The sequence below is a fragment of the Hirundo rustica genome, chromosome 2 (assembly GCF_015227805.2).
Source record: "Hirundo rustica isolate bHirRus1 chromosome 2, bHirRus1.pri.v3, whole genome shotgun sequence".
NCBI classification, from domain to species: domain Eukaryota; kingdom Metazoa; phylum Chordata; class Aves; order Passeriformes; family Hirundinidae; genus Hirundo; species Hirundo rustica.
Window position 1 is genome coordinate 80,047,261 of NC_053451.1, and position 18,949 is coordinate 80,066,209.

An 18,949-nucleotide genomic window follows, 5' to 3' on the forward strand; every position below is an offset into this window, starting at 1 on the left:
AGAACATTTAGTTAGTGTTTTCTCGGTGTAAGTATATACCTGGATGCAACAACACACAACCTACCAAATCATAGCTGACTTAAAAGCTACGTTTGCATGTTAAGGCCATCAGAAACCTTGATCCTTTCTAGAAATATGTCTCTGATTTTACTGAGAGCAGTAAAATAAAAAGACGTCAATAACAAATAAAAACATTAAGCATCTCTCTCTCTCTCTCTATTCGGTGTACGACCCCCTGACACTGCACGTTAAATAGATTTAGCCCAGGCCTGGGTACATCGCTCGCTCCAGCCACGCCAAGCCCGCAACCCTTGCGAAACAGCCGAACGCTCCCCTCGGGGATGGAGCTCTCCGCGGGCACCCCGTCCCCATCCACAACCATGCCATGAAATGAGCGCCCCTCGAAGAGGCCTGTTGGCCGCACGGCCCCGCTGTGCCTCAGCGACGAGGCCGCGGAGGGCCCGGGGCGCGGGCAAAGGCCGGCGGCGGCCGGCCCGGAGCGCCCCCTCCCACCGCGGGGAAGGAGGGCCGGGGCGGCCGCCACCGCCTCTTCCCCCTGCCGCGGAGCCAGGCGGGCCTCTGGCCGCGCCCGTCCCTTCCCTGGGAGCCGCCAGCGTTCCCGGCACGGCCGCGGCGACCGCCGGCACCGAGGGGCCGGGGAGGGGGGCGGGGAGGCGCGGGGCCCCACCGCGCTCCGAGAGCGAGCCGCGCCCGCCGCCTCCGACCTACCGCCAGCATCTCCCTTCATGGCGCGGTCGGGAGCGGCCCCCGCGGGTGTGCGGGTGTTGCGGTGCCGCGCCAGCCTCGCACGCCGCCCTCCCCGCGATGGATCGGGGCGGCGGGGCCCGCCCGGCGGCGGCCGCGCTCAGTCTCTCGGCAACGGCGGCGGGGGCGGGCGGGGAGGGAGCAGGTGCGGAGGAGACCGTGCCGACCGCGCACGGGCGCCTCGGAACCGACAGACCCCCGCCTTGCTCAAGAATCCGCCTGGGAAGAGAGGTGGCTTAGCGGCCCCGCCGCCGGGGGTGATCCCCACGGCGGCTTGGAACTGTGCTCGCTGCGCCCCGAAACACACGAGTGGTGCCCGGCGCGGGACGGAGCTCGCCGGGCGGTCCATCGGGCTGAGCCCGAACTGCCCCTCCGCCGACAGCAGCGCGGGCCGAGGCGCCTCTTGCTGCGGCAGTTTTGTTGGGCTTCAGCTTTTTTGTTTCTTGGATTGTTTGGGGTTTGTTTTTCTTTTTTTCGTGATGCCCTTAAAGTGCTAGAACAGGTTACTTATTTTGGTAAGAAACCCTATTTGTGCATCTTAGGGCTTTTTTTTTAGTACTGGTGCACTTCTTTGCCCCTACTTCACTGGGTGGTCTTGTTAATTTTCAAATTAACCAGAAGAGCCATGTAAAACCCCAGTCTCGAGCTCCACAGTGAAATAAATTCATAAAAATATCTTCACCTGTTGGGGTAGATAGTTTTAGGGGTCTTTTCCAGCCTAAATGATTCTATGAAAGAGATACCACAAATAAACAGATGAGGAAATACTTGGAAAATTGTTTCTGTAAATCAGGTTGATGTGTTCAAATCTGTTTATCTCCTTCAACAAATAAAAAACAAATTTGTGCAAAATTTATGTTTAAATTAAACTGGATTATGGGGAATAATACGAGCTTGTAACTTTCTGGAGATGGTAAAGATGTGGAATAGGGTTCAAAAGACAAAGCCTTTAGCAAAATATCCCAGAAAGCTGAAGGAAAGTCTATGGCATAAATTGTATTAGGTTCCTTTAAATTATATCTATTTGATGCTGGCAACAAAAACTAATAAGCCAGTTAGGGAGCTGGCCTCAGCATTACAGATGCAGTCCTGCCAGCACTACTTACATGTATTACCAGCATTAGCAATTCCAGTAAATTTAAGCACCTAATTTTAGTGTTTGCTGTTTTTGATGGCAGTCAGCTGATGTTTCACAAGAAAAAGAAAATTGGAAAGCAAAACAATTTAAGAATAAATGTGCTGACAAATAATACTCTTCCCATTTTGTCTCTTCCTCCCCACTTAACGTTTCATTACTTGGAATAAGTTGCTAGGCAGCATTAAGCTGTTGGTGATAGCATCTCATAAATGAAAACTGACAGTTGCAAACAGTGAAACATTGCAGCTATATCTAAACAAAAGAAGTCAACATTTGCCAGCAGATGTGGCTTTGTGTAACATTTTTTTCTATGAATATACTGGCCTCTGAAAAATAATTCTCGATAGAATAATTTTTCAGTTGGAAGGGACCTCAGGAGGCCATCTGGTATGACTGATCTGCTGAAACCAGGCTCAGAGATGAGATCACACCAGCTTACTCAAGGCTTTATCCGGTTGGATCTTGAAAACCTCCCAAGATAGAGACTGCACAGCCTCCCTGGTAAGCCTGTTTCAGTACTGGACTTTCCTTAAGATTTTTTCCTGAAATGCACTTTGACCCTCCCTTGTCAGCTGTCTCTCCTCCTGCAATGCACCCTTTGGAATAGCCCAGCTTTATCCTCTTGACAGCTTCCTCACAGAATCTGGCAGACTGTGCCTAGGTGTCCCCAAACCCATCCTTCTTGCAGGCTGAAATAACCAAGCTCCTTCAGCCTCTCCTCATGGAGCAAGTGCTCCAGTTCCAACTGCCTTGGTGGCCTGCCACTGAATTCACATATTAGCATCTGTCATGTGTTGGAGGGGGGTTCAAAATATGCTGCAGTAATTTAGATAGTGTTTAATTAGTTCCCAAAAAGAGGGGATTAATTTCCTTCCATGTGGTTGTATTATATAGATTACGTCTCCTTACATATTTGGCACATCTCCTTTTACCTGGTGTTGTATTCAGTAACATATTACTACTACCTGCCCTTACTCTGTGAAGCACAAGCTGCTAATGGGGACCCACACTTGCAGCAGAAGACTGAATTCTCTTTGACAGCTTGTCTGTGAGCACAACTTGCATCAGATGATGCTAATGCTGGAAGAAGGGTTTAACCCGTAATACCTTGATGTAGATGCCTGTGTGCTAAGGCGAAACAGTAGTCTTTCATTCATAGAATTGTGCAGACAGTGAAGGTCTCCTGTTTGCAAGAAAAATCCCTTTCTCGCCTTGCTATTTATTTAACCACAAATTGACTTTCAGATCTGGCACAGGAAAAGCAATTATGAACATTTTAGAACTTGAGTGGCATATATGTCATATATGCATATATATATATGTGAGGATAGACTAGAAAACAGGTATCTATGAAATTGCTGATATAATTTTGCAAATAACCTATTAATCTTTTAAAGTCTGAAACAATGTCTAATATTTCGGACTGAAGTCTGTTTTAATTCTGATTTAGAAAATTCACACTGACCTACAAAGCAAGCCATAAACATATAGAAAAGAATTTGGGAGTTAATCTTACAATGTTACTTTATGGTAATGTTAAAGAGGTCAAAAGAAAAGATATTTCTTAGTAAAGATTTACCTCTCATCTCTACAAATCAAGACCAGATAAAGGAATTTTCTTATTCATCCTTCAAACTTCAACACATGCTTGAAATTGGCCATGGCAAAATGTCCATTTAAAAGAAAATTTTGGAAAATTCCAGAAGATTTGTACTGAGAATTCAAGGGGAGAATTCTCAACCTTACCTGGGACTTTAATTTATGTAACATAATCTTCAAACACAGTAGTATCTTCCTTGATTAAAGGTAATTAACAAACCAAAGTTTCCTAGACCTGCTCACTCCCCCTAAAAAAGGGGGAATTCAAAGCATCTATTTATTCTACGTTTCCTTATAGAATTTGGATAGCCTTGGTTTTACTTCTGAATTTATTTGAACTTTATTTGCTTTATTGTCCTTACTTTCCCTAAGTATCTGTTAAGTAGTTGAAGAGTAATGTAAACAAATTTTAAAAACATCCCAAGGAGATGATCTTTTTGAGATTGCCATTGTTGAAATTTGATTTACCGCTTATGAAAGAACACAGTGCTTGATCAGGTTTCAGACTGTCTATAATGACTAAAAGAATTCATGAAATATTCATTTTGAAATTACGCTTGAGCTTTTAAAAAAGGTCACAAAATATCATTTAGCAATTTAGATTTAAATTTCAGACCCAAAGTAAGATTTAATCATTTTGGCATAGAATACAAGTCAAAAACTGCTAAATTCCTGCCTGTTGCTCTTTAGCCTCAGGGTGTCCAAGTCCTCAGTCATCTTAATGGTGCTTACCACAAAGTCCTCCCATAGTCTGAAGTCCTGCTCTGCTCATGCTGAGCAGCACCCTGGTATTATTGAGACCCCATGTGAATCAGATGAGTTGAGCAGCCCAGTTTGCTTTCACCTGTCTGCCCTTTATGCCTCTGGCTAGTGGTGGCTTCACTGAGAAGTGTGCAACCATAACAGAAATGGTCACAGAGTAACAACAGACAAATGACAGCAAGGGACACTCAGTTAACGTTCATGAGTAACTTTGGGATGGGTTAAAAACTGTCATTCTTGAGTGTCTGTGACCTGTGTCAACATAATAAAGGATAGGGAGCATGGTTTTCTGAATTTCATACTTTAAGGAGAGTCCCAAGTCTGCTACTAACTTCGATGTAGTTTGCTTTCAGTAGGTACGGAGTTCTTAGAAGAAGCGAAATAGTGGTGTTTTTCCACACTTCCTTTTTCTTAATTTCTTCTCTCCATCATTTTTGGTTTAACAGCAAGCAGTGCAAGACAGTGCATTGAAACCATATAAGATGGTTGCTGTTGCCCCGGAGAATCTGGTGTGCATGTGTTCAGTTTAGGCACTCAACCTGAGTTATTACAGTTCTGCCCTGAAAAAGTCAGCAACATCTTTTGTTTTAATTTGCTATCCTTACGAACAGCTCTTTGGTCAAAATGATGAGACTGATCCTTCATTGCTACTTATTCAGGTAACTAATTAAAAAGTTAAAAAGATCACAAATAAAATAGTATTTCCCACTAGTTTTGATTTTTCAAGATTCCCAGCATCAAGAAACCTTGTCCCTTTGAGAAATAAGGCACAAATTGACCATAAGGTAATAATTTATGGTGAAAAATTATATGCTTTTTATTTCCTTTCTTCGGCTCTTCAATGATACTGTTAGGTCAGTTTATAACAGAGCTTTACTTGCTTCCTGAAAGAAATGCTAAACAGTTAAGAATGCAGTAGACGGGGTTTTAAAATGCACTATTGTTGCTGGAATTTTGAGCTTCCTTGCAAGATTATGCTTAAATATCTTCTGCTTCCTTAAAGCCTCTGCAAAAGCAGGGTATTATTGCTGTGTAGTGGAATTCACCAGCAAACACTGAACAAACAAAAGACCTACCACCTATTTAAAGTTTCAACTGAGGCATGAAGGAGTAAGCTAAGATTTTACCCTAGAGTATAACAAAATAACATCTTGATTAATGTTGGCCTATGAACTGTTTGGGTAGCTTATATTCTGTACTATTCAGGCCCGCTGCATTCAGACCAGCTCAGCTTTTATCTTGTTCTAACCTTGATCCTGTAACTCCAAAAGCTATTTGTATTCCCTGTGTGATACCATCAGCTGTCCCAGATTCCATGTCATGTCAGCAAAATTAACACAAGGTTTTCAGGTCTGTGAAGCTCTGGTGTATTCTGTCTCCTGCTCCCTTCCATGGATGACATTCACCAGCACAGTGAGCTGTTAAATTTAGACAGATTTTAGTTAACTCCACCAAGTATTTTGCTTCATGGCTGTTAAAGTGGTTTGTCATAGATCTTTACAGCCATCTAGTTTAGTGATTGTATATTCTTGACAGAAGAATCAGTGGACACTTACAATTCTCCTTGTTCCAAGTTTTGTGGAGGAACAACAACTTGTTTGATATGTGGGATTTTCAACTTCAGGTTAATTTTAGTAAATTTTGATGTACCTGGATGCCTCTGCATTTGAATGCCTCAGTCTTCATTCTTACAAACCCATGCTGTTACTAAAATGGCTTCAATGGAAACCCAGGGGAAATATTTGACAGATTTTGATGGTTTCCTTTTTTTTTTTCTTTTTTAAGCTTAGACTGTTTACTTTATGTGCACTTTGATTTATTAAGAAGAAAATATTTAAGAATGGCATGGAATGTGTTTTGCAAAGCTGATGGCTTTATTAAAATGACAACAAAATTAAAATGTTCACTAGGAGGCTGTAATGAAGGAGTAGACAGAGTCCATCTGCCTCTCCAAACCAAATCAAACCTTTTTCAATAGCACATTATGGCATCAAAGTCATAGAATTATGGAATATTTGAGGTTGAAAAGGATCTCTGGAGATGGTCTAGTCTGACCTGCCTGCCCAGAGCAGGATAGCTTAAAGTATGTTGCCCCAAACCCTGTTCAAATGGCTTTTGACTATGTTCAATGGTGAAGATTCTACAACATTGCTGGGCATTCTGCTCCAGCATGAGACCACTCTTACAGTAAAAAAGCTTTTTTTTTTTTTTTTTTTTTTATATTATTCTTATTTGATTTATTATGAAAACAATTCTGGCAAGAATTGGCAAAAGTTGAAGTAAAGATATTGTTTGCCCAAAAAAAAGAAAAAAAAAAAGAAAAAAAAAAATCACTGTCTATGAATTATCTTGTCTACCCCCTGGCTTGCAGCTTAGTTTTTATCCAGTTCAGAAGACTATGAAATCACAAAAATAACTTTCACTAGTTTGGATAGGAAATTACCTCGTTCCTCTACTGATCATTAAAATTGCAGGGAAAAGGTTTATCCCACTCTCTCTACCTAATCCTGCAAACTTTTATCAAGAACAGTAACAGGGATACACTCAAAAAATGAAGTTCAAGTGTAAGTGTGCTTAACAGCACCTATTTTTTTTTTTTATTCCATATCTTTATTTGAAGTAATGTTGAGTCTGACAAGTATTATTTAAACCTATTGCCTATTTTGAAAAGGCTGTTTAGTATTATCAGGTGTGTTCCAGCTTCTCCTACTCACCAGCAATATAACTTTCTCTTTTCTACTTTTACAGTGCAAGCAGTGGCAATACCACTGTCAAACTGTACATTTACCAAGCACCTACAGGTCTAGAGCCTTAGTCTGAAACTCCAATATATAGGAAAAGCAGCATTTTACGAGTGCTGTGCTTTGTGTAGGTGTACGTTATCCGGTAGAGAGCAAAGTTCCTTAGGGTTGTGTACAGGAGTGGCTGAAAGGAAGTGAGCAGATCTCAAGGCAGCATGTCAGGTTCCCATTTAGAAAGAGATTGACTCCTTTTAAATTGAATTTAAGAGTCTGTCTGGAAGCCAGTTAGCTCCTGAATACATACATATCATGTGTTTATTTATTTATTTATTTATTGTTTGTTTGTTTGTTTTAAAGACATATAGATACATGCATGCAGAAAAATATTCTAGGCTTAAATGATTAAATAATAACCTGAGAAATGGTTAAAATCCATTAAGGGAGAACCAAGATATTGTATTAGAGACTGGTACGCATGAAAACATTTATTAAATTTGAGCTCTGGGTGCACATTTCAAACACTGCACCTTTCAACTGTGTAAGTATACCTTCTCCAATTCCAAAAGGTCCACAGCCAAAAGGTGTGTATTTCTTCAAAACATGACTGATGTAAATAAATAAGACAGTGATAAGTTCATCATATCATGGTGAATATCTTCTCCTCATACATTTGAAGTTATAGTTTGTAGTCTGCTTGAAAGTATTAGGAATACCTGTCAGCAACAGTCTGCTCAGGGAAAAAGGAAGAAGATGAACAGATGGCAGCCTTTAAATTTATGAATTAAAGAGAAATATAGTGCTAAAAGGGAATTACTATTGTTTAAAATGCAAAGCTTTCTATTTATTCCTCTCTAAATTGAGACTTCAGGCAGTACAATTTCTGACAACCACATTGTTCTTAAAAGTGCTCCTTCCTGTAATGTAAAAGGTTTTAATTTATAAATATTTTTTTACTGCAGCATTATAAATACATTTCAAAAACTGTCACCCTGATAGAACACATCATGCTGCATTAAGCATGGATTTCAAATTTCAAGGATTGTCAGAAATAAATGCCTGCCAATATGACTTCCCTTTACACCAGATCCATCAAAGTAAGTCAAATGCATGGGGTTAGCAGGACTGTAAACATTCACAGGACTGAAGCCAACAGATCACTCAATAGAGGATTTTTATGATCTGTGTTGCTCAAGAAAGCATTTTAACACATTTGCAATATGAACTATACTATAAAGGGCATCAAAACTGGTAAAAAAATAGATTCGCTATGCAACAGCTGTATATGGGGCTTTCAGATTTTTTTACATCCTAATTCTGCTTGCTTGTATTTTAGGGTAAAATTATATGTCATAAAGAAGTTAGTACGCTTTGAGTAGACAGTGAAGTTTTGCACTTCACAACTTCAAGATAACTTACTAAAATATGCAAAAGTCTTGTGTTTTAATAGTCCATTGGAATAGTGTTTGGGTTTAACTTGTATATCTTCAGGGAATAAGAATGTATGTTTACAAATGTACTAGAGCAGATTTTGTCCCGTCTCTTCTTTTGTGTTCCCATTTAGTTTTATCCTCCAATGGAGTGGATACTTGACTGAAAACAGGCCCCAGATTAGACTTTAAAGGTTCTTTTACCATCTCTAAGGACAGCAGAACAAAGTCAGATACTTGATGCTTTTTTTTTTTTTTTTTTTTTTTTTTTTTTTTTTTTTTTTTTTTTTCCCTTCCCCTCTCTTCTCCAGGAAGATAACTAGAAGAACTAGTTATGTTAGCAGGAATGCTGGAAATTGTAGCCTTGAGTTCACTATGTAAAATGTACGACGCCTACTTAAACTCATAGGAAAGGAAGCCTCTAAGAATTTTAAGTAAAACTTAAATGTTTTCTGGAGCAGTATAATTGGTGATATATTAAATATTTAATATGAAATTAAAGCAAGAGATTTGCATTATGAGAAAGCTACTGAGGGCTTCAATCTCCAATACAGTCTTCAGAAACCGTGAAATCTTCTGTCAGCTGCCTGCTTTAAAAATACATATGTGTGTGTGTATGGACTGGGACACCTCTGACTTACCATCTTTTGTGGTCAAAGTTTGTTTCTTTAAGAGCTTTCCATCCCAGGGAGCTATCAGGCAATCAGCAACTTCCCAGGACAACCAGAGGGATCAAAAACTTTTCCACAGCATAAAGAAGCATGTGGCCGTATCTGCCAAAGTTGATTCATTTGGAGAGACTAGCCTTCCTTTTAGCTTAGTTTTAAAGCAATTCAAAAATCTCCCACTGCTGAGATGAAGTATTGGACTGTGTTTTAATAAGGCATTAGGCAACGGCTAACTAATAATACTTTGAATGTGCAGTCACTCATGCTGGCGTAGGTCGGCAGCCCGCAGTGTCGCACGGCGCTGTGACGTGCGCAGGTGACCTTAGGGGAAGGAGGGAAGGGCCGGACCTGGGGAGGCAGGCGCCAGGGAGTGCTCCAGCAGGCAGGCAGGGATGCTGCAGCTGGGGAGCGCCGGTCCTGTCTCCTCGCCGGTACAAGTTTCACGGATTATCCCAAGCAGCCGTCTGTCAAAGGACAGGGGGATACACATACCTCAAATATCTACGGTGCCTGTACTTGGAGAACGAGACAGTTCGTTCACATCTGTGAACGGGCCACTTTTAAAACATCAAAATAAACCATCTGGCTGCGCAACTGTTTCTAATTACTTCCCTGCCTAGACTGTAAACTTCGGGGTTTGGCACCGGCCTCCTTCCCAGAGTGCTGCCCAAATCCCGCTCCCAGGCAGCTAATCAGAGCCACTGCAGCACGGGGGGAGCAGCGCTGGAGCCGGGCTTGTCCAGCCCGCAGCTCTCCGCGTGCCGGCCGGGTCTGTCCGGCTGTCTGTCCCGTCTGTCTGTCTGTCCGTCCGCCCGTGCGCAGGAGCGCTCCAGGTGCGGCGCGGCGCAGCTCGCACCATGCTGGGGCTGCTGGGGCTGGGGCTGCTGCTGCTGCTGGGCCCCGCGCTGCCGGCCGGGCCCCCCGCCCTGCGGTAAGTGCGCCTCTCACGTCTCACGGGGGGGTGCGACTGACTGCGAGGAGCCAGGAGCGTGGAAGCTGGGGTTGCGGAAGGAGCTGTGGAGCAGTTTCTTGGCTTTTCCTCTGCCGGCTTAAAGGTGGCACTGGGCAGAGCTCTGGGTCACTGGGAGCCTCAGTAAGTAGGTGCCTGTGCAGACTGCAGTTATTTGCAACAATGCGTTTGATACCCAAGATGCACACTCTGACAAGCAGTGAAGGGGGAAGAGCCGCCTCGTGATGACTCTTTGCACCCAAACCTCTAAATTCTGCTGCCTGACTGGAGCAGACAGCACCTGCTCGTTGCTGCACTTTGGTGCCCAGGCACAGCAAGGTGCACTGCCCTTCACTCTCTACCACTGCCAGCACATGCTGGCTCCTAGGGCCAGCAGCTCCTCTGCTCCAGAGCCTTGCAAAATCTGCTATCTGAGAAGGGCAGGTTCTATTCATCTACATCTTCAGTATTCCTTAACTTTGTGAAGACCTGTTTTTGGCCTGAGCAGTCCTTTGTTCTTTTTTCCTATGATTCAGCTCCTGATGAGACAGTGTGATTTTCCCTGAGTATGTCCTGAAAGTCCTGATCTCCATGTGCTCCAGTGCATGGCAAAATTGCATAGCAGAGCTGCAAATCCACAAATCCAGAGTTGGATTCTGCTGCCTTTACCGAAACCGCAGCCACAACCTATAGTGTTGTGCGGAAAGCCATGATTACTTTGGTTTCCTTTTCCATTGAAAGCATGGATCATATGTGTTTGACAACCAGAAGGATTAGTTTGGCAAACATGTTTTATTAGAATCAACCTTAAATGTGCTGTATGATATATATTCCTGTTATGCAACCCAGATGTTGGGATGTATATGATGTCTCTAAACTTTTTGAAATAATTAAGATCAAAATGTTTCATGATGGATAATCAAACCATACGTGTTTATGCATATATACCAGATATGTCTGATGGGAAAGTAGATGAGGCCAATGTAGTTGAAAAGGTAAGTAAAATAAAGTATAAACATTCTTGCGGGTAGCAATGAGATTTCTGAAGGAAACGAAGAAAATTGGGTGATTTGAGGCAAGTAATAATTTGGAACCATAGGTGAAGAAGTGGTAAGAACAATATTCTGGGTATTGGCTGAAGCCAGTGACAAGAGGGTGGTTTCAAATGAGCCAAGCTCTCATCGGCTCTCAGCTGCAGCCCCTGGCTTTGACCGCAGCTTGTCCTGTTTGCTGTCCCCCACAGGAGCGGTTTGGGTATTCCTGCTCCCTGCCGGCTGTCCCGGGCTGAGTCAGAGCTCAGGTGCCGCGTCCCAGGGGAAAAGCTGTGCAATGGCAGAGGCAGGTGTGAGTGTGGAGTCTGCATCTGCCAAGTGACCGAGTCTGGCAAATACTATGGTCCGCTCTGCGAGTGCCACGACTGGGTGTGTGAGACCTATGATGGGAAAATCTGCACAGGTAAGGAAGCACTGATGATGACAGAAGCTGGGAAAATTAGGAGCATATAATAAAACCAGGAACACAATACACTGATACAGTAGAGACGTGATTACATATGGGTCCCTGAAACACGACTCTAAATGGAATTGTGGGCGCATCCAGGGATTTTGCCAGATTAAAGGATACAAGTTACTGGCACTGTGTCTGCCATAAAATGGCACTTGGCCTAGAGCAAGATTCATCTGCATCAGGGGCAAAAGCAGAAGTTGCTTTGGGTTGGAGGCTCTGCAAACTGTGTTTTAAATCTAATACAGTATGCAATATTGCTCACATTATTATATTGTCTTCATTTGAATTGCTTGCCTAATGATGGCTTATGGTATGTACCCTGGCTTTAAACAATCTCCAAACAATCAATTTTGTCCTGTGATTATTATTTTTTACTTCTACTGCTATAAGAAAAAAGACTTGCTGTAAGATGTGCCATGCTTGTATTTACTATATAAACATGAAAACTGTTTTTCTTGAAGTAATGATAATACTTTCCAAATAAAGTCTTAAAACAATGTAATTGTATTGTGGTTTCAGGGATTTCCCCACTGACACTGTATTCTTTAATAACATACATTTCTGGGACAAAATTTAGTCCCTGCCAGTTGTTGGAACATGGTGCTTAGTTTACATCTAAACATTATCACTCTTTCATCTTTCCAGCTGTCTTTACTTAAGTTTCTGGGTTATTTCGGTCAGATTTTTTTTTTTTTTTTTTTTTTTTTTAAGCAGTTTAGAATAGGATTTTAGAAAAAAGCAGGGAGAAGAAATGCCATCACATTCCTAAGGGGATTCAGCCTGGAGCTTGATGAAAGAAGGGGCCAGAAGGGTACTTCATTTCTAGTATCCCTGTTTCAACAGCTTTACCATATTCACAGAAACGTGTCATCTTTTCAGGCCAAAACCTGCAATTAGGTCAACTGGAGTCTTACAGAAATTCTTCTAGTAAGAGGACAATACAAATGCATTCCAGCAGTTGGTTTGGCAAATTTTGTAGGAAAAAAGACCAAACTTATTTTAGCAACAATTTATCCAGGAAGTCCAGTAATAACATGAAAGGACCAAGAATTGGATTATGAGGAAAAGATTTGTATTTGGCACCTATGGCTTTAAAGTTCTGTAGAGAAACTGTTATAGCAGTTAGCAGTGTTAAATCCCACTATGTAAGAAATATCGTAGCATTTCAGTTCTTTACTGTCCCAACATGAAGTGTGATTTCAAAGTGCTTGCTGTTGTTGCTGGGTTAATTGCATAAAGAGAAACTGAAAGCTCCTTTAATATTCAGCTATAAATTCCACCATCATGTTCCTGTTAACATCATGAACAGTGGCTGCAAGTTTTGTCAGGACTTTGGTGGTAAAGTGTGCTGACAGAATAAACAGGGTCAAGAGATCTTTTAACAATGTTTAGCTTTTGGGTAGCACTTCATGCAGCAGTTCAAAGATGTGAATGCTAAGTGATTAAATGTTTTTTTAAAACCAATTTTCTGTACTTGTCACTTTGTCACTCCTAGCTGGGATATTGAAGCTGTGTTACCACGTTACCACTGAGATGTGAAATAATTTGAATTCTCTCTTCTGAAAAAAAAAAAAAAAAAAAAAAAAAAGTAGTAAAAAAATTCAGTACAAAGTCCTGGGGAGGGAAACAACTGTGAAGGGGGCAGGAGTTTTGCTTTTCAACAATTTTGCTAAAAATCCAGCTGACTTTGTTGCACTGCAGGGCTGCCCAGCGCTGCAGGAGAGCGGCCCCAGGTAACTCTTTCGGAGCTGGGATCCAGCTGGTGAAACACCGCCTTTCAGGCTGTGCTTGTTGCCCTCTTCATTTTTCCCCCATGATTTTAGTGACTGAAATTGTTTGTGTATGGGAGGAAGGGAGCATAGAAAGGAAGGTCAGATCTAGGGTAACTGGCAGTAGACTGGACCTTATGTTTTATGAATAATATTTTCCCCTACCCAACTATTCAGTGAGCTGCATCCAGTGATGTTTCTTAATATTACATCACCAGGCCAATTTCCAGTGTAGTTCTTCGCATTTTTGCGCCATTTTTTGACTTAATAATGAAGCTGTGTTTTCTCCAAGTGAATAGTCATAATGTCTTACTGCAGTTCTGTTTCTGTTTCCTGCTTTAATTTTCTTTTCCATGTTTTTATTTTGACATTTGCTGTCCCTTTTAATTGTGGATCTCTCCTGACAGAGGCAACAACAGTAACTGATGGTACCACATGGAGAACTTCTAGACACTCTTTCAATATCCCTCTAGAAAGCCATGGTATTTGAGGCTAATGCTGTTTAAAACAAGCTACTTTTCAAGCTGCCAGAGTGATTCCTTTTTCAAGTGACTGATGTCTTATCACCAGTGATGTTCATATTCAGAAATGGACAGGCAGAGTTGTTTGAGTCACAAATGCCAAAGACAGCTGTGTCTCCCTGCCAGTCAAGTCAGACATACCTCCGCTTCCCTTGCCTGTCCCAAGATAAACAAAATATTTAGTTGCTCAATATGCAACTCATTATCTTAAAGACACTTTCTGTGTCAGATCCACTTTCTGGACCAGTTGTCAAACAATCATATTCTGGAAAGAGAGGGCCTGAAGGTAAAGCAGATGTCAGATGTCCATCTGATTGATTTGCATTTTTTCATAAACCTTTTTTAAAAATGGGAAAGAGATTATGCCATGAGTAGTAAAGAAGAGCAGATTTAAATGTTTCTGTTCTTTTATTTTCCCTTGAGAATTCTTTGCTGTATTTCTCTCCCGTTATGTTTCTCAGTGCTTTAGAAGGAGTTCCAATAATTTTCTTGCCTTTTATCCCACTGGGACTGATAAAGTAACAGGTGATCCCTCATGGAGTCAGATACAAAGAAGAGAGAAACCAAGTACTGTGGTCTGTGTCACTGAGTGTCCTGTCCTCCTCTGCGGCCTTTTTACTTGCTTAATGTATCATGGGGTGTAGAGGAAATTGAGTAGATACTGTCCTGTCAATCTCTTTTCAGTGTCAGGGACATACTTATTTTATCTTTCGTTGCTGATCTTCAAGGAGATGAGCTGAGAGAAGGAAGACTGAATCAAAAGCAATCAATTCTGCAAAGGATTTATGCTTCATTCAGAGCAGACAATATACTTGTTTCTGTTTATTTGCAGATAGTAGTTCTGACCTCAGACAGCTGCATATTGCCTCAGGCTTTCTTAGCATAAGTGAAGCCCATATTGTGTGTGAGAGAAAGTGGAGTACAGGACTAATTCCTGTCACATCACCGCTCACTAGATATTTCTTTGTGGGGTTTTTGCAGTATAGTGGAAAATCAGTTTTTCTGATTTTTTTTTTTTTTTTTTTTTTTGGGGGGGGGGGTGTTTTGTTTGTTGATTTGTTTGCTGGTGTTTCTGTTTGGTTTTCGATTTTTTGTTTGGTTGGTTTGGTTTTTTTATTTAATCTTTTTTACTGTGTCTGTGGTTAATGAAGATAGAAAAACAAAACTAAGCGTAGACTTCCTTGGCCAGCTGAAGTGGGAACACTTCAGATGTTCTTAGAGAGAACTGCCAGCAGGGACATGGGACAGTATGATTGCACTGCTTGTAGTTGGTGAGATCAAAAGACAGATACACTTTGGTGATGACATAAGACAGCAACATATGAAGAAGGTTTGTCTTTGCTCAGAACTGTATTAGTTTTGTTTTTTTTTTGTCGTTATTAAGATTTTTTTAACCACTTTTCTTCCAAACTGAAGTACCTTTTATACCTACTGAAAAATGGCGTCACACTGTGATATTCCATAAGCAGTTGCCATGGAACTTGCTGCTTTTCAGGCCAATGAAAGATTTTTCTGTTTCTTTCTCCAAAGCTGTGGTTACTGTGGGTGCTGTACCTATTTTAAGACTAGTTCAGCAATATAATGCCAGTGTTAGTCGTAGGTTTTGGCAGCCAGAGGTGTTATCATATATAACATGAAGGACAAAAGGATAAAAGTGCCATTATTTTCTGATCTGCAAGGTTTTAAACTATGTGGAGAACACAAGGACAAGGATTATTGTAGAAATAACAAGATAGATCCAAATTAAAGCATTAATGCAATACATGTGCATCCATGGGAATTCATTGGATGTATGGTACTACATACAAGTTTGAGAGAGTTAGGAATTTGAAGAATTAGGATGACATTTTGGGCTGAGGACTGCTCTTTGCACAGAAGCTGAATAATGTCTTTACGCAGAGCTATCGAAGTTGTGCTGGAAAGGCTCTAACTACTGTGCTTTTGTATTCATACTGAAGGGGTGTCTGACACGCTGATTGTTCGTTGAGCAGCATTTCTTGCTAAAAGTGTGAAGAAAAGTCAGCCTGTGACCTGCATTGATTGCGATTTGATCCAAAGGGAAATTCAAAGCCCTAGATTATAACGGGCATAAGACTCTTCTCTGTCAGAGGCCACGTTTGCAAAGATTCAGCTGTGGCACATGTGGCCACTGGAGCCTCCTTAAAAGACCAAGTTAAAAACAGGGCAGGAGGCTACTGATGAAAATGGAGATTGCAGTTCTGCTCTGACCTAGTTTGCTTTAGTCCAGACTTCAGAACTTGGCATTTTGTGACATTTCCTCCCAGAGCAGGGGTGTGTAGGTGTGATAATAGCATCCATATTCATCCTAAAACAGGTTCCTCAGGTTCTCGTAGAAGTGAAATCGTGATAGCATAGACCTCATTGCAGGTGCATTGCTTTGCTAAGTGCTTGAGGTCCCAGCAGACATAGAAAGCAGAAGGTAAAGCCTGTATTATTCTCAGCTTTGTGCTGTTGGTACCTGATTTAGGTGAAATCAAGCAGCCTTTGATACATTGACAACTGCTGTAGTTCCAAATGCAGTGTGTGGGTTCATAGCAGTGGTGAGTGAGGCAGGAGGAAGCTTAGACACAAAAACTGCAGGGGATATTAATGGAAGGGAATCATTTTAAAAATAACTTATTAAATGATACGTACCTAATTGCTTAGCCCTAATTTTGAGCACCTTTATCTGTACATGCTACTGATGGAAAATAGGTGTTAGTTTAAAAAGTAAAAGTGAGGGTATTGGGCACATGGAGGGGAAAGGCTTTTACAGCACCTAGGAGAGCTGGAATGTTTCCTCTCAGGCTGGCACCAACAGCAAAACAAGGTGGGGAACAGCATCTCCTTCACCTTTTGTCTTTCTGTAGTCTGGGGTAACATGCTTATCCATTGCAGAGAAAAAAAACAAAACACCTTTGTGTGACTTTTCTCAATGTAAATAAGTGTTCTGAAGTGTGTTTGAACTTTTATTCTCCTCACAGGCTGATAATGAACTGAAGTATATTTTTATTTATTTGAAAGAATGCTCTTTATAAAAAAAAGGCTTACACAGACTGTGTTCTTCTATTAACATTTGCATTTCAGTATCATTATTATGAAAAAGATATGGTGAATAGAAAGTAGATGTGTATTTAATGTTACAGAAGTGTTTATTAATTAATTATTTTACCTGCTTTATCAGTGGATATGTTTCAGTATGTGTTCTTATGACTGCTTTTTTGGACAAACTGACTGTCTTGGTATAATTTTCTATGCTTATAAAAAATTTTATTGTTGGTAGCTGATCCTGTCAAGGAATTCAAACAATCATCACTTATGGCACTGTACTGTAGACCTTTCAGTGTTAGTGTTCCCAAGTAGTTTGTCTTGAAAAAGAACATGTCACTGATTTTAAAAAAAGTTCCCATGAGTTTTTCTGAGAGGAGAGGACACATTGCTAGTGCTGTCCAGGAAAAAGTGCAATTTGTGCCTAAAAAGTACTGGAGTTTGACTTTGGCCATGCAGAGAGGGACCCCATAGTATATATGTGGCACCAGAACTTACCAGTATTTTAACTGGAGGGTGTGGTGGTCGAGGCCATCTTATGGTGTGTTTATGGTGTAGCTCAGTTGTATTCTTGGATTCAAATTTCCTTTGGAGATGGAAGGATGAAGAGAAAAAATCCTGTTCTTCTTTCAAACACTATTTTTAAAGGTTATTTAAAAGCTTCATTTCTTAGCAATGGAGGGAGTAATTTTTGCAGATAGGTGTTTGTGTACATTTTGTATGTTCTGAGTGGGCTGGGACAACAACTTGAGCAATTGCATGACCATATTCTTACATGTAGAAGAATAAAGATCCAAGAGACTTTAACTGGAGTTGCACCTGTCCCCTTTCTTGAAAGAGCTGCTTTGCCCTTCTGCCTGTCCACCTGAGTAGCATCAGTGATATAATCTGGGACACCCAGTGACCTAAAGAGTAGCAGTCAGAGCTCTTGGAGTCATATTTGGGTCATTTTTATGGGAAAGGTTGCTGGGAGTGCCAGCTCTGACACTGTCAGGAGTGAGCTGAGTGCTAACTTTGTGATTAGGAAAACATCACAGCCGGATGCTGTTGCCTTGGCAGCTCCATGCAGCAGATGTCCTTACTAGACCACCTAGTCACAGTGTTTTGTTCCTGGGGGCAATTTTGGGCTGGGGAGATTGTGAGTGGACTGTGAGAGAACGCTCCTGTGCCCCAAAGAGATTGCCAAAATCTACCTTTCTCAGGTATGCTTTTTCCAGTTGTCTGCCTCCAGCAGGTCCTGTTCAGTCTTTTCAACCAGGTGGTGTCTGTAATTTTAAATATTAGGGATGTTGGTTTTTGTGATCCACAGTTAGAGGCTACTGAATGTAAGAATAGCTCATTTAAGTATTTTTCCTGTTTTGCATATAATTTCCTAGTTAATTAAAAGGCTGTATTAAAGTTATTTAAATCTTGAAGCACTGTGGTTGACAGCTAAGAAATGCTTAATCTATCTACCTTTATTGAAGAGTCCTGTGCATTTACACTATTACGCATCTTTTAATTTTATATTCATTATGGTTTTCTCCAGTGAACTTATGCAGCAACAACAAGAGGAAATGGTTGCTTCCTGGTATTTGAAATGGTTTAGTTTTTGAACTTGGTAACACGTTTAAAGCAAGATAAAATGTTAATCATTTACCTTAGTCCAATCATTTGCCTGACGTGTTGGGAACACACATGGCAAACAGTTTGGTAACACAGCAGTGTCAGGTAACAGAGGTTTCTTGGCACGCTATTTCTTTACTCCAAGTGTTTTAAACAATATTTTGCAGAAAGTAACTGGATACTTGTGAAACTCAATGGTACAAGCTCATTGAGTCTCAGAAGCCAAAAGCCCCTCTTCAGAAAGTGCTGTTCCTCTCCACTTCCTGAAACATCCAGACTCATTTCTTGTCTATCCTTACCCCTTTGGAAATTATTGGATACAAGTAGAGTTGGTATATAATGTGAATGTCTTTTCAGCAGATGAAGATACAGGCATTTTTTAAGAGATGAATAATGAATGGTATTCTGTGAACAAGAGCTAAATTTACATAATCCAAACCATTTCTATGTC

At 41.1% G+C, this 18,949-nt stretch overlaps 2 protein-coding genes across 9 annotated transcripts in view; one reads left to right on the forward strand and one right to left on the reverse strand.

Annotated features, from left to right (window-relative positions):
- Positions 1–833, reverse strand: part of NALCN (sodium leak channel, non-selective) — a 236,712-nt gene extending 235,879 nt beyond the window's left edge. For 7 of the 8 annotated variants that reach the window (XM_040055952.2, XM_040055951.2, XM_040055949.2 and 4 more), the window contains exon 1: positions 730–833. The gene's annotated coding sequence lies outside the window, so the exon portion shown is untranslated. The remainder of the gene's footprint in view (positions 1–729) is intronic. The other variant, XM_040055950.2, reaches the window with a different exon arrangement.
- Positions 834–11,292: 10,459 nt separating this feature from the next.
- Positions 11,293–18,949, forward strand: part of ITGBL1 (integrin subunit beta like 1) — a 130,052-nt gene continuing 122,395 nt past the window's right edge. The window contains exon 1 of the transcript XR_005699464.1: positions 11,293–11,504. The gene's annotated coding sequence lies outside the window, so the exon portion shown is untranslated. The remainder of the gene's footprint in view (positions 11,505–18,949) is intronic.